Here is a 9321-nt window from a genome sequence, read left to right as displayed (position 1 = left end):
TTACTTCCATTAAAAAAAAATCTGTTCTTCTTACAGCCACCTACATCCTTCTCCTTCGCTCCGGCTCCCCATGTCTCTCTTCTGCTCTGTCAGCTACAACAGCCAGTGCTCCCATTTCCAGATGTTTTTTTTTTTCATATCATGATTCCCTTTCTAACCATTGCTGCAATGACTTTACTGTCCAGTCTTCAGTACTCACTCTGCCTCCTCACCATCCCAAACTACACTCATTTCCCTGCAGATGCCCCTCTCTGGAAAACCAAAATATCCTCCWGTATAGTAAACCCAACATGGTGCTGCCTGGACACGTTATTCCTCTTTAATTTCAACAACAAGGATCTTATTCAATACAGTACTCCGTAGCTAAATTAAGATTTTAAGGACTAACTTTTCTGGGTTTTTTTGGGACATGGAAATATTAGAAAATAAGAGGAAAGTACTTAATGCTAGAACTGTTTGAAAGTGCTTGAGCTCTTTTAGTAAAACTAGGATCAAATAATTTTAGCTACCAAAGCAAATACTATTTTTAAAGGAATAAAACTAGGATTAGGAYGGATTATAGTAGCGAAACAGGAGCACAAGGAGAAGCTGAAGGAAATGGCTAATTGGAAACGAGTGAGGCAAGGACAGTGCGACGGACTGCAGGGATCCGGRGGCAACGGGATGGACACCAGCAAACGGCAGCTTTTCCTCCCATCACTCACAGTCAGGGGTAAGGGGCAAAACTGGGCATAAGCGTTGGGGTTTTTTAAAAAATCATAAACCAGTTTCACAGATTTTGATCACATAAATGCTAATATGTATAAAGAAAAGATTTTTTTAAAACCAAAAATAAACAGCACACAACTGGAAGTCAAAGAAAGTAAGAGTTCAGTGTAGCATTTYTTGAAAGAAAGCAGAAAGCAGCACCTATCTTTTCCTTTCACATATAGCTCACGGAGACAGCAAAGGCATTTCTGCCATGGGATACTTCTTTTTTTGTAACTACCATAAAAATAGTAATATAGCACATAAATCATACAGAAATGYACAATATATATGAGCACATAATTTTCCAGACAGTTCCAGGCAATTAAAAAAATATGCTATTTACTAATAATCTGGAATACTGCGTCAGGCATTTATATTTTACGTGTTGTTCGCAAAATAGTACAGTTCCAGATATAGGAACAGGAACCTGAATCTGTCATTAAATCTGAGAACTAAATATTTATGTTGATAAATAATCTGCAAACATTACTTTCACATGAGAAGTGAAATCTAACTGATTTCTAATTGTGATGGGAACATCAATGACTAAAGATTAGAACACGGAAATAAACTCTATATTACATGTTGAGGCTTATAGCTTGTATTTGGGAAACACTCATCTGAGTTATTTGAGAATAACTTCAGCTTTGATCAATAAAGTCCTAATTTTCAAAAGGAAAATCCACATTAAGTAAATAAAATTAAATAAACAGGAACTTAATAACATTCACTGAATTACCTCCTGGTAAAAATAACAAAAATTGAGTATATAAAACTTTTCCCGAATTCATTGAATTCATTGTATGAAGATCAACACTTCTTTATTTTTAATTTTAGTTTTACAAAGTTTGGAAAGAGACAGGAAGGATATCAAATTCTTGAACTGAGGTTTGTAAACTAGAAGATCAAAGAGGATTTGGAAAGGACATTGGATAAAATTACTTCCTGCTTTGTAGAGCACTGGCAAAGATAGTAGGCCACAACGTTTCCTTAGACATTTGTATGAATCTTTTCCTAAAGTAACTCCTGTTTGCAATCAAATATTACTTTATCATTTCCAAAACTAAATTGAGCTATTGCATATTTACAGGATGGCTGAACTGAGAATGTTTATTTTGTTTCGTTAAATTTTCCTATATTAACCTCCTTCCAAAGATCAGAAGGCATTTTTTGTAGTGGGGAAAAAGCAACCCCTTTTTTGGTGTACTCATTATTGAGAAGAAATTTAATCTCTAGATTAAAGCTTTCATCAACTTCTCATATATCTGATATACTTTACACTCAAAAGGCTATCAAGAGACCCTAAGCATATAGTTAAGTAACCGAGATTTTACATTAAAACTCTCTCCCSATCCTAGTATTGAAATTCTCAAGCAGTACCCAAGCTGCAATGGGTTATGAAGATGCACAGGGGGGACAGAAGTAAAAAACCCCAAAGCTAAAAAACTTCACCCATAGCAAAAGCCCCAAAGTCAAGCTCCGAGCAACATTCACTGACTCTAAAAGGTTAACAGATTTTTTGATTTTTTTTTTTTTTACAGTGTTGCTCTGGTGCTTGGCAGTTTTACTAACTTTTTTGAAGAGCCTGATCTCCAAAACATGTTGCATTTTGCTGTGTAAATTGTTTACTATAATTTGCAGTGTATCTTGGCTAAGTTGGTAATACACAATTTCAGTAGAAAAATCCCAGTGGTTGATTTCTATGGTTGTAGAGCTTTCCTGTATTTCCTAAGGTTGCCAAAACTGTAAAAGGGCATATTTGTTTGTTTGTGTTTTAAGACAAGGAAGAAGCAACACTTACTCGATAATAAAGAGATGACAAAACAGATTTTAGAACATAATCAAACATTATATTGCTCGGCATTGCAGTATCCAAGTTCRAGGTACATGGTCTCTGCAGAGAAGGTACATGGTTTCTGCAGTTTGTTGTATTTAATTCCCCATGCATTCTACTTGTGTGCCAAAAATCATGTAAACTAGCAGCAGYGAACTCTGAGGTCACAGGTAATTTTCTGAGGTTCGTTTTAAATTAAACACTCATTAGAAAAATCCATCAACAGCTCTTGGCTCTGAGCGCGCTAATAATTGGGTATGAAAGCACTGATAAGCATTTTATTTATAAGTCACTAACTCAAAATTGTCCATACGAAGTGAAAAACTGAGAAAGACCATAGAATAGCACAAAGTCTAGCACATAGGTGAAGAGGTAGAACTGAATCTCCTGACATGGGAATTTACGCCAGAGGGTGGAAGACGGGATTCACCTAGTCAGCGTAACAACTGGGAAGCCGTCACCAGTCATCTTCAGTCATCTACTAAAGAAACAGCAAGCTAAAAAGCTAGGACAGCTTCTCATGCAGAGCCCCATGCAGCACGTGTTCCAGAGCATGGGACTGAGCCCTGGGGAATACACGCAAAGGTATGAAGCTCAGCAGAGCTCTCCAGTAGCTAAGCTCCACGTTGGCTACAGAGGAGATGGAAGTGCTTCCGAGAAGTCCAGTAACAAAACTTTCAGTTTGTGAAAGCACTTCAGCTTTAGCTATCTTTAAGATGAAGCAGCCAAAGAAAGTTTGGGATTTTGGACTCAGATGCCTAAGAAATGCTCAGTTTCCACTGTGGTATTAAAGAGATTTTATGGATCCGGGCCAAATTATCAGTCTGCARCTTCAGACAAATACGAACATTGAACTATGAAAGAAAGAAATGCTGCTGGTAACAAGCCAGTGGCATCAGGAAAGCAAGTAGRGAAATTATCTTAGCCCTTGATTATGCCAGGAGATATAACTTGCAAATACATTGAAAAATGAAGCACGGTGGGGAGAGGGAGAATATGGAGAGGGTSAAAACGACAGCCATAAAAGCTTGGAAGTGGCCACTTTTAAAAAACAGAGGTGAATCTTTTGTCCAAAGCCATGTAAGAAATAATTCTGAGACCTCCAACTCAACACGTATCTCCATGTAAACCCCAGCTGACCAAAAATCCAAGCTCTTCACACTAACTACCAATGATGTCATACACTTTCCTTCAATTAATAAGCTCTCCTGCAAACTAAATAACAGAAGTATCGTTGTGCAAATACTGTTTCCGGGGTTCAAAATCTTTTGTCAGACTAAGCAAGGGCTTCCATCAAAATACACATGAAAATTATTTACTTTTCTGTAATGAGAAAAGARCTTTGAAGTTGATTAAGGATAGGTGAGATAGTTTTATCCTGGACATGGGTGAGTCAGATGTTGGAAATGCCATCCTCTTCTCTATATCACTACCTCATCCATAAAATAAACATATACAAGGATTGGATGAAATTCCACTAACAAACAGCAAAAATTCTGGATCTGGCAAAAAATAAAAAGAAGAGATTTAGAGCTCAAGTACAACAAAATGGAGTTATCTCTATTAGGAGAATATGCAAAGAATAAGTCAGCAGCAAAAAATACTGTTCGATAAACTTCACMTAAGATAAACATCGCTTTATTGTAGGAAATTTGTCAGCTTTTACATTGACAGGATTGTGGGTTTTTTTCAGATCCAAATAGGTAATAATGAAAATTTACAGAAAGTATTAATGAGTATTAAGCCAGCTTTCCTGACAACATTATAACAGTTTCTGTTTGAGCATTAGGTACCTCGGACCAGACTGTAATTCTATATGATTTGTCAAGTGGTCATTTTCTAAAAAAAGTTCAGTTCTTAAAAAAAGTTAGTTTCTCTTCAAGTCTAAAGTTCTAGAGTCTGAGGAAGAAACATRTAACTCAGGTAGGTTTCCAAATCACAGAATCATAGAATCAGTAAGGTTGGAAGGGACCTCTGGAGATCATCTAGTCCAACCTTCCCGCTCAGCAGGGTCACCTAGAGCATGTTAGACAGGGTTGCATCCAGGYRGGCCTWGAAGATCTCCAGAGAAGGAGACTCCACAACCTCTCTGGGCAACMWGKTCCAGTGCTCCGTCACTCTCACAAGGAAGAAATTCCCCCTCAGGTTCAGGTGGACTGCTTCATATAAGCAGTAATTAAGTCCTGTATTTCTATTAGCTAGCCTTTCCATCTTAAAGTTCCATCTTAAAGACAGGGCAGGAGTCAACTCATGTGTTAAGACCACCCAAATTTAGGTCTCAGCATGAGAGCTATATGTCACAGCTCACACTGCTCCTTGGATCTGCACTGGCTGTACAGTTAAGAGAGTGCAGTTACTCAGCTGCGCAAATGTAGATGTCTTGTAGACTTTTAAACACTTCTCATATTCARTGGAGGTACGCAACTGCAGAGGGTATTTCATCCTGCACACCTGCAGCAGATATTTTAGGAYGAGATAAATCCCTTCTCTTGATGCCCCTCTCTTTCCCCATTGACCCAGAGGCTCAATCCGGTATACTGGATATTTAATGCTAAAAAGCTCAGGTTAAGTGAAATGAATCCTCTTCCAAATAATTAAGCAGAAAATAGTAAATATAGATAAACAGTTAAGTAAAACAAAACAAAAAAAAAGAGTCGTAATATAAAAGTTCACAGATGGTTGATTAAACCACATGAAGTACAATTAGTTTACAATTTAAAATCTAATAATCTAGAAAGTCAAATTTTTTTGAGGAGGAAAGATCATCTCTCTCAGTATCAATTAACTTTTTTTTTTTTAATCTTTGTACAATAGTGGTATCAAAACACTTTCAGGTCAAAGGCAATGTTGAAGTTGCAGCTAGTCAAATTATTTTTCAAATAAATTTTTTTAACTGAAAGAAAACCCTACTTTCAGTTTTCCATTTCTTTCCAAATTCTATTCAAATTGTTCTGCAAAGCTGTATTAAATTACTTTCAGCGAAAATTAGGTCAATGTAAGAAACACAGACATCTTGAGTCATCAGGTCTGCTTCCTTGTTACTGCAGACAGTCATGTCATAATATAATTAATAATAATCTTAATATGATAATAACTACTCTCATAAACTTATCAAGCTTCCATCTTAGAAACAGCAAAGATATTTAACCCCAATTAGTCCTACTGGAAGTAGGAAACTTATTCCAAAATGAACTTCAGAATGTCACACTTTTTTTCATTAGAGACACTTTAATTCCATACTAACTGTGTTTATAGCTAATTTATATCCATTTCTTCCTAYGTCTCCTTTGTCCTTTGATTTAAATAAGTCATCTTCTTCCAGTGTTTCCTATTATCCTCTTCTTACCTCCTGCATTTTTGTGATGAGCAATGACAGATTAAACGCACTATTTCATTCACCTCTTATTGCACAAAATATCCATTACCATAATCATTTCAGTAGCGCTATGAAAATATTATATTTTGGAATACATGTGATAAGAATTGTAGTTTTCTAGGAGACATCATTCTCGGCTATTAGACAGAGTGAATCCTCAAGCTAGTTTGCAGACAAAACAAACCTGGGAAGAGTGGAAGAGTGGTTGGTACATCACGTGGTTGTGCTGCCATTCAGAGAGACCTTAACAGGCTGGACAGATGGACAGGCAGGAACCACACGGAGTTCAACAAGGGGAAGTGCAAAGTCCTGCACCCACARAGGAATAACCCCGTGCACCATTACAAGCTGGGGGCAAACCAGCTGGACAGCAGCTTTGCAGAGAAGGACCCCCAGTTCCTGAAGGACAAGTCAACCGTGAGCCAGCAATGGCAAAGAACGCCAATAGCATTCTCAGTTGCACTAAGAACATCGCCAGTCAGTCAAGGGAGGTGATCCTTCCCCTCTACTCAGCACTGGCGAGGTCACATCTGGAGTGCTAGCTCCCATTCTGRGCTACCTAGTACAAGGGAGACAGACATGGACATACTGGAGCAAGKCAAGTGAAGGGCCACACGGATAACTAGGAGACTGGAGCATCTCTCATACAAGAAGAGGCTGACAGAGTTGAAACTCTTCAGCTGGGAGACGAGAAGGCTCAGGGAGAATCTTATCAGTGTCTATAAATATCTGATGGGAGGTAGTGAAGAAGAGAGCACCAGAATCTTCTCCGTGATACCTAGTAAAATGACAAAAGCCACTGTGCACAAATTCAAATACAGAAAATTCTACTTAAACACAAGAAAACTTTTGTACTGTAAGGGTGTTCAAACACAAGAATTGGTTGTCTAGAGACGCTGTTTAGTCTTCATTTGTTATCTCCTCTCTCCTTCCCCCAGATATTCAACACCAGGAGCTTGCACTACCAGTGGTACTGTGACAGTGCTGGAACAAGGTCAGCAGAACTGTATACTTTCTTAACACTGGAAATCAAGATAATCTACTCCCTAAACCAATTTTCTAAAGACATATGACTAAGAGCTACCATAACTGTGCTTCCTTTCCCTCCCCTGACACACAGATACGCACATTTAGTATGCCAGGTCTGGTGATCATTTCACATTACGGTAAGCCAGTTTTCTGTGAGCTGGCAGAAAGCTAATCTGACAAAAAATTACCCATTTTCTATTTGCTCAGCAAGCTGAATTGTCTCATCACAGGTCAGACAAATGCCAAAGACTACTGTCTTTGGAGGCTGAAAATCCACTGAAAAATCATTGTAATATCCATAGTATTCCAGCAACAGACTATGAATTTAATTTCACATGATTTGCAAAAACAGCCCTGTAGATAGATATATTTTATAAAATAATAAAGTAAAGGCAGAGCAGAAATTAAAGGCGGAGAAATTAAAACAAGTAACAAATGATATCCACATTTCAAACGAGGTGGATATTATAGCTAGAAAACAGATTGCTAACATTCATTTTAAGAGACAGCAGAGAAGCATATCACATTTGGAATAAGTACCTACTGTATTTCTATTCAATGTAAAATATGCACATTTATTTAAAAAATAATTTGATGATCTGAAAAAGGGTATAAACAGTACATTGAACAGGTTAGAGAAATGATGAAATTTTTATGATGAAATTTTACATGCAGATTTTCAAAATGTAGGTAGAAAACAAAACATGAAGTAGGTTTCCCATTAATAAGAACAACTTCTAAATACACCAGTAAAATTTTTCTTGAAGATAGACAACCACGATAAATTCACATAGGATTTTTAATAATAATAATAAAAAATAGAATACTACTTTTGCAGTACTCTATTACACTAGACAATTTCCAAGTAGACAGAAGAGAAAGCCATAAGCCTACAAGAGATGACAAAGAAGATTTTGTTTTTCCTTGGCCTAGATCAAATCCCCTGAGTTAAATTTCTGTACTTCACCCCGATACAAGCAAGCAGCTACTGCCACTAGGATACACACAAAAAAGCTGTGCACTTTTATACATCACTCTTTATGGAAAACATTGATTAAACCTGTCATAAGTGAGGAAGATACCTTCTGATTCATGTCCTCCAAAAGCAATTGCTATTTCAGTCTACTGCAAGTTGTTAGGGAGAGTATAAAGGAAAAAGAGAAAGGGGATGGTTGAGAGGTATCAGCACTGGTTCCTGGCACCTTCTTGTGCTGGGGTCCAGTGAATGTTCTCACCCCATAAGCCCGTTGGTTTGGCCTACTGAAACTTCTGGAATAATAAGTAGACTTAATGGTAGGCATCTATCTATTAAGAGAATGGCTAATATTCTGAGGAAATACCATTTTTTCAAAGCCTTGAAGTGTCTCCTTAAGAAAGAGAAGGTGGTGAGCACAGACTCTCAGTCTAGAGGGAGCTATGATCAGTAAAGGGTGCTGACAATACTCCAAGCACCTGAAAGAATTAAGGCAGCAAGGACATCTTGATTGAACATGCTGTCCTGAGCAGTTCTCAGATGAGAGACATTAATAAAGTTGTGATCTAATTCATCCATCTCTTTCAGATTTTGTCTTTTGTCCTACATGTCSAAGATAAAAAGACGTGGTAACTGATCCACGACCTAATTAAAGTATTTTAGAGCTCTATCTTCTTAATTAGAGCAAGACTATTGTTATGAAGGTATTCTAAAGGATAAGTCTATATTCCCAAAGGGAGCTGCAGGTTCCATATAGAACACGGTTTGCATTAAATGATAATATGACAGAAGCGAACAACTCACAGTTGCTAACAGGCTATGTTTAAATAATGTAAGCAGTTCTTTAGCCTTCCTTCATAGGACGTGGTYACGTTATTAAAACAAACAAAACAAAACCCTTGGAATGCAAATATTTGCAGTTTTATCTCCTTCGGACTTGTCYGGAAATGCACAACTCAAAAAATAGGGTAGGAACAGCTACCGACCATGATAATATACTTCCCAACAGTCAACTTTCTGAGTAATTCAGCAATAATGGTCTAATTCCCATTTCTAATGGTTGCTTCCTCCTGTCTTTATTTCTGCTGTCTTATAAATCACATATGAATTCATTTGCTATCTTAAAATGTCATATTGTATTTTCAGTTCTTTAAAATGGCTGTCATTGTCGATAACAAAAATCATTGCAGTTCAGAACACTCTCTGTTTGGAGATTGTATAATCATTTCATTAAAAAAATGAAGGTATTCTGAGAGTATTTTCATAATGAAGAATGCCATATATTTATTATATAAAAATGTGCACTAAAAATAATAGTCAGAATTCTCAAAGGCTGCCATGAATAGCTATTAAGTCTTC

At 37.1% G+C, this 9321-nt stretch overlaps 1 protein-coding gene across 4 annotated transcripts in view; it reads right to left on the bottom strand.

Annotated features, from left to right (window-relative positions):
* The window catches only part of CTNNA2 (catenin alpha 2), a 433433-nt gene that overhangs the window by 320489 nt on the left and 103623 nt on the right, over positions 1-9321 (bottom strand). The gene's annotated exons all lie outside the window — the stretch shown is intronic.

Source organism: Rhea americana, unplaced genomic scaffold (genome assembly GCF_003343005.1).
Source record: "Rhea americana isolate MKP2758 unplaced genomic scaffold, rheAme1 scaffold_41, whole genome shotgun sequence".
Lineage (NCBI taxonomy): Eukaryota > Metazoa > Chordata > Aves > Rheiformes > Rheidae > Rhea > Rhea americana.
Note: the sequence above shows the minus strand (reverse complement) of the source record. Positions and strands in the feature narration are given on the sequence as shown.